The sequence below is a fragment of the Plutella xylostella genome, chromosome 25 (assembly GCF_932276165.1).
Source record: "Plutella xylostella chromosome 25, ilPluXylo3.1, whole genome shotgun sequence".
In the NCBI taxonomy this organism is placed as follows: domain Eukaryota; kingdom Metazoa; phylum Arthropoda; class Insecta; order Lepidoptera; family Plutellidae; genus Plutella; species Plutella xylostella.
Genome location: NC_064005.1, coordinates 5678523 through 5685551, shown reverse-complemented (window position 1 = coordinate 5685551; position 7029 = coordinate 5678523). Strand labels below are relative to the sequence as shown.

Here is a 7029-nt window from a genome sequence, read left to right as displayed (position 1 = left end):
ATAAAAAAACGGGTAACATAATGTGACCGACAGCTAGATACTTACAAGATCTAGGTTACGTTAAGTAATTTTATTAGATTTTTATTATTTTGTATAAGTTTATTTTCATTACCCTATTGATAAGTTGGAATTAAATTACTTATTATTATAATAAAAATAAATAAAAAATATGTAAAGAAAATAAATAGTCATGATCACACCTGTTGCATTAAAATTCTAGACTATATCATGTAGGTATAAAGCATACGTGCGTTGCTTTACATTTCATAATTAGTAATTACTTTGATATACCGTCATTATGATTCCACTACAAACCCTATCATCAAAACCTACCTGAATAGAATAATAACACTGAAGCGTGGGACTACTAATCGCGGATTTCTAACGAACTCTATTATCAGAGCCTCGCATAAGCTCCGAAAATATACACCCCTGAAACTTTGTAAAAACATTATACTAAAATAACACGAAGAAATGTGTAGGGCGGCAATGAATTACATGCAAATGGCAGGCCCTAATGAAAACCGCGTGCCTCGGCCGCCGCGATCAAATCATGGGCCAGATTAATTTTCATCTGTTTAAACTTTAACGATATTGTCAGCCAAGTATTCCCTAGTTTTCTCTCCTATAATGACGCAACGAGGGGTCTTTCTTGATCCAATTTCTGAAGTTTCAGAGCGTCTAGTACGGGCTTGCAATATATGTCAACGTTGATAGAAATCGTAAGCACGCCAAACTATTAGTTTCCAAGTTAATTGGTAGTATGAGTTACATTTTTTTATTATAGTTCATGCGATATCGTTTATGCTACAACTCGATTGTGCGAACTTCACTCTTGATACTTTACCTCTTTCTAGCGCTTGTAAAAAGAAAGGGCAAACACACATGTCATTTTGGCGTCTTGATTTTCGTATATTATATGTCAATGACTCTAACCAAAATATATATGTTAATCAATGTCAATGACTCTAACAAAAACAAACTGAAATTTGGTTTACAAGCTTTTATTTATAAAAATTATAAAATTAAGAATGATCCTCACAAGTGCATCGCAATTCGAAGTACCTAATTGTAGATTTTATGGAAAGGTAAGTACCTACCTACCTATATACTTATTATGTTTACGATAACTTAAGGTAAAATTGTAGGAATACATAATATTTTACTAGACCTAATCTATTCGTACTATTTACAGGAATGGGGACCTAAACAAGCCTGCCGATGGACCCCACGGCAGGTTAACTGCCATAAATAAATGTCCGTACATGGTGTAGAATCTCCTACGACCTATTCTGCACATGTGGGGAGCCCAAGACGCTCTGTCGTTGGACGAAGCCTAAGATGCCCTGTCGTCGGAAGAAGCCCAATACTTGTTGCCCCACTGAGACCAAGGCAGAGTCCTAGGACAACCCGTCGACGCGTGATTCGTCCGAGGCAGTCAACGCCGCGACGCTATCGTCCTCTCGTGGGGATTTAGGCCATTTATGTAATGGATAACTATATAAGTAATAAATGATTATTTTTAAACATTTATTTTTCATTTCTAAGGGTGCTTACGTAAAGAATCGGGTTCCCTGTATCTACCCGTACCGGTAACTTGATTAGGTATCGCTCACTGAGAAATTTAAAACCGTGAAATGCTCTAGCGCACTCGCTGAAAGATAAACAGCAGGTTACCGGTACGGGTAGATACAGGTAACCAGTATCTCTATGTAAGCACCCTAATGGTGATATACATTGGTTCAGTGCCTGGACGCAGTAAGGCAGATTTCACGACACAGTCGCATTGGACTTGGTTGAAAATAGCGTCCAAGCGGGATCAGTACCAACATAGTACTCTACTGGGTCCAGTCACTGAACCAATATAAACTATCTCTAATAACAAGCACTATTCCTGCCATCATTACTCCGCATTCTTAAGTTTGTGTTAGTTCCTAGTGGTTAATAGGGTTTCCTCTGCCTCTGCAGCCATTCGCCACGCAAAATATGATCGCTGATAGTCACAAATTAAATTCTAACTAGATCCTAACCAACAACAAAAACGCTTCTCACCTACAAATTTTCAGTGAGAGCAACAACTATGAAAGTTTTCGAATTCGTTGAAGCTGACTAGCTAAGATCTGTCAAACATGTAACTCGTACTACCAAAAAGCTATAATTTACACGTAAACTTATTTCGTTTTTTAAAACTACGATTTGAAATAACTCATACTACCAATTTTAGTTTATGATAGTTTCCGCTAGAGGCGCTGCTTGTAAATGTATGGAAGAAAACTGAAACTATAAACGTTGTGTCAACTATCAACAACCTATACTAGACGTACAGAGCGTCTAGTACGGGCTTGCAATATATGTCAACGTTGATAGAAATCGTAAGCACGCCAAACTATTAGTTTCCAAGTTAATTGGTAGTATGAGTTACATTTTTTTATTATAGTTCATGCGATATCGTTTATGCTACAACTCGATTGTGCGAACTTCACTCTAGATACTTTACCTCTTTCTAGCGCTTGTAAAAAGAAAGGGCAAACACACATGTCATTTTGGCGTCTTGATTTTCGTATATTATATGTCAATGACTCTAACCAAAATATATATGTCAATCAATGTCAATGACTCTAACAAAAACAAACTGAAATTTGGTTTACAAGCTTTTATTTATAAAAATTATAGAATTAAGAATGATCCTCACAAGTGCATCGCAATTCGAAGTACCTAATTGTAGATTTTATGGAAAGGTAAGTACCTGCCTACCTATATACTTATTATGTTTACGATAACTTAAGGTAAAATTGTAGGAATAAATAATATTTTACTAGACCTAATCTATTCGTACTATTTACAGGAATGGGGACCTAAACAAGCCTGCCTATGGACCCCACGGCAGGTTAACTGCCATAAATAAATGTCCGTACATGGTGTAGAATCTCCTACGACCTATTCTGCACATGTGGGGAGCCCAAGACGCTCTGTCGTTGGACGAAGCCCAAGATGCCCTGTCGTCGGAAGAAGCCCAATACTTGTTGCCCCACTGAGACCAAGGCAGAGTCCTAGGACAACCCGTCGACGCGTGATTCGTCCGAGGCAGTCAACGCCGCGACGCTATCGTCCTCTCGTGGGGATTTAGGCCATTTATGTAATGGATAACTATATAAGTAATAAATGATTATTTTTAAACATTTATTTTTCATTTCTAAGGGTGCTTACGTAAAGAATCGGGTTCCCTGTATCTACCCGTACCGGTAACTTGATTAGGTATCGCTCACTGAGAAATTTAAAACCGTGAAATGCTCTAGCGCACTCGCTGAAAGATAAACAGCAGGTTACCGGTACGGGTAGATACAGGTAACCAGTATCTCTATGTAAGCACCCTAATGGTGATATACATTGGTTCAGTGCCTGGACGCAGTAAGGCAGATTTCACGACACAGTCGCATTGGACTTGGTTGAAAATAGCGTCCAAGCGGGATCAGTACCAACATAGTACTCTACTGGGTCCAGTCACTGAACCAATATAAACTATCTCTAATAACAAGCACTATTCCTGCCATCATTACTCCGCATTCTTAAGTTTGTGTTAGTTCCTAGTGGTTAATAGGGTTTCCTCTGCCTCTGCAGCCATTCGCCACGCAAAATATGATCGCTGATAGTCACAAATTAAATTCTAACTAGATCCTAACCAACAACAAAAACGCTTCTCACCTACAAATTTTCAGTGAGAGCAACAACTATGAAAGTTTTCGAATTCGTTGAAGCTGACTACCTAAGATCTGTCAAACATGTAACTCGTACTACCAAAAAGCTATAATTTACACGTAAACTTATTTCGTTTTTTAAAACTACGATTTGAAATAACTCATACTACCAATTTTAGTTTATGATAGTTTCCGCTAGAGGCGCTGCTTGTAAATGTATGGAAGAAAACTGAAACTATAAACGTTGTGTCAACTATCAACAACCTATACTAGACGTACAGAGCGTAAATGAAAGACTTCTTTAAAGTAACGTACTGTCTCGCTTATCTCTTAGGTTTATGTATAGTAATTTAGCGAAGTTAGTCGCAGTGTTGACGCTCGGTCGGGTGGGCTTTCATTAGTTGTAACAAAGGCTCCTGCACACCGGGGTCACCGGGTGCCGGCGCCGGCGCCTCGGTCAACTCGCTCGCTGTGACGCGCCGTAAACAAAAGCCTCTCCTGCCACATTCACAATTTACTCACTTCCTCTCATCCTTTTAAATTTTGTTTTTATAAAATTTTCCTTTTTTGGAATGCGCGCTGTTATCTCGGACGCGACGCCTGCCTTCCATTTTGTGCTTCATTCTGCTGTGTGTTTTCGTGCGCCCGCGGGCGATGGAGCCGATTGTGTATTTTCGACAGTTAGAAAAACACTCCATTTTAAGTATAGGACGGGAACACTGAATAGGTGAAAGTGTTATCGTGGAACGTAATGTGTTTTTTATGCAAACCTTGGAAAGTTCGTGAAGGAACCACGAAAAATACGCCTGTTGATTTCACACACAATGGACTGTGTTATCGCACTCACAGCGAGAAAATATATCTTTTCAGGTTTCCTTCAAGTACGTTTATAGGGCGTTTAAGGGCCAACGTGTAATTAATCTATCTATTATTGGACGATAATTCAAATAGTGGGTAATTTTTAGTTGAAGTAGAAATTTTAATGGGCAATTCAAAGCTTGCAGCTGTCGCCAGCGAAACTTTTCCTAAACGCGGAACTCCGGCGGGACTTTGGCCGCTCCACGTTATTACAAAATGAATTGTCTACCTATGCGCCACCTCGTGTCGACTAAAGTATTGCAAAATTAAATATAATTGTGCTAAAGTACCTGTTTTACCTGTGCTTACTTGATTGAAAATTTAAACGACGGTTTCTAGCATTTGAATTCACATAATACACGTGTAATTAGAGTGAAAGAGGGAGCTTTTTTGCTATGCAAAATTTTAATAGTAAAAAATCACGCGAATGCTCCTAAATAGGCTAATTAAATGTCAAAGACTGCATAAAGGTGACTCTTCAAAACGGAACAAAGGTAGGCAATCAGCGTTCATTTGATTATCCCGACAGGCCCCGCTCTGCGGTGTTGACTTCAGCTCAGTCTCACTTCAGACTCTCGACGGCAACATTTCGGAGCCCACGTGTTCTTACTGTTAAATATGAACTGACTTGCCAACTGAATCAAAGGACTAGAACACACGTACACATCTATATTCTAACCACTTGCCAGACACATGAAGTAAACGTACCTAATATTTCATACAAGTTCTCGTACTTCATCACACTGAATTTAGTTATTTATTTATTTTGTATTTCTGCAGCATTTATTAATCGCCAGCCCGTGACCCTTTTTGATGTCAATTTAAACCAATTGTGGTGATGATTATCTTGATTAAATCCGGACTAATTTAGGCGCGATTAGTGCCGCCATGTTGAAGTTCTGATTGCGTGATAAACACGAGTTAAAATGACAAATTAGAGTCATTACGGTCATGAGACGTCGCCTAATAGTGGCACCTGCGTCTGAAGTAGCTAAATCAATTTGTGCCGAGCATTATTTCAGTATTACACCTAATTAATGGATATCGTGCGTCAATTACGGGTTTGAGGCGGCGGCGGGCTGAAAATTACGCACACGTCATATTATTCGTAGAAACGGGCATAAGTTGAGTCGTGGGAGGGATATTGAACCTATTTATTAACTTGAGTAAGTTTTTTCAACAGTAAAATGTTATATTCTTTAACAAAACTGAAATGGGCTTCCATTTTAACATATCCCTACAGCTACCTACCTGGCAACAACAGTGTCCCATCGAAATACAATTCTAAAACGATTCCCCGCAAATGGCCATCAAACACTCATAGAGCTTAAGCCCACCGACAGTAGGAACAAAGTAATTGCTAAAGAGAAAAATTGCCGTGGAGAGCGGCGCGTTTTAAAAACAGTGCAAAAAGTGGATTGCTTGCTTTCTATCTGAGAACAAAGCGGGTTCATCTGTTCTAAGGGGTACTTTTGTAATCGTTTTTCACCTACTTACAATATACCTACCTATTATTACTTTTATAGATTACGCTATGTTATGACGTGTGGAGCTAGTTAGGACACTGTAGAGCAATTTATTATCGTCATGGAATATCCACGGTAAACCTTTCAAGGCGATGCAAATCTATTAACTTTTACATATAAATAAACATAAAGTTCGTAGAAAATACACTCTAATTTAGTTCCTATTTATTTAATAAACATTGCGTGTAATACATTCAGTATAATACACTCCCACAAAACCAATTGGGGATGGATGGTTTGGATGCGGCCGCTCCGCTTGACTAGTATTGTTGAAATGATTGTGGTATTGTAAGTCTATACGTGACGACGAGTAGCGACGCATGGCGCTTGCCCACAGGTCTGCTGCATCACCTCATTGCTACCAATTTGCTGCCTAACATCCTCAACAATTCTATATAGAATAGAATAGAATAGAATCCTCAACAAATCGGCTTGGCAGGTTGCAGAGTACCCCTCGCCGTGCAGTGTGCAATAGGCACTGACTGCGGGATGTGCGCTACTGATTGCTTCGGCTATTGTGTGCGACTGTCGGATAATCGAATGTTTCTTTATCCACTACCGTTTCTAACTTTACGCTTGTTTCTATTACTCTATATGGTAATGCCTATGGGAATGTATTTTTCATCACTCAGGCTCTGAAAGTAGCTAAAAATTGCCTGAAAGTAGGGATGGAAATAGCTTGCTAAGCTCAGGCTCAAACTCTGCCGCAGGGTCTAAATAAGGGGGTTTCCGCCATAGGGTAACAATATGTACTAATAGCAATTACTTAGGTAATGATACTAAACGATGTATGGCAAAGTAGTTACAGTTGATTAATTATAGCTGTGTAGTGTTAGTGTTAATGTATACAGACAGAAGACCTATGTTGACAAAATATAATTTAGATTTACTTCTTAAAAAAGCACAGGGACCACATGGAAGAAAGGAAGAATCTACTTGGGTGTACTTAG

The 7029-nt window shown here is 39.0% G+C and overlaps 2 long non-coding RNA genes across 2 annotated transcripts; both read left to right on the top strand.

The window, feature by feature from the left end:
* The first annotated feature begins 671 nt into the window (after nt 1-671).
* On the top strand, nt 672-1527 carry LOC105391349. The gene is made up of 2 exons (XR_007267784.1): nt 672-1088; nt 1196-1527. It is a non-coding gene; the product is annotated as an uncharacterized LOC105391349 (long non-coding RNA).
* Nucleotides 1528-2119: 592 nt separating this feature from the next.
* On the top strand, nt 2120-3177 carry LOC125490590. The gene is made up of 2 exons (XR_007267785.1): nt 2120-2738; nt 2846-3177. It is a non-coding gene; the product is annotated as an uncharacterized LOC125490590 (long non-coding RNA).
* Nucleotides 3178-7029: the final 3852 nt, after the last annotated feature.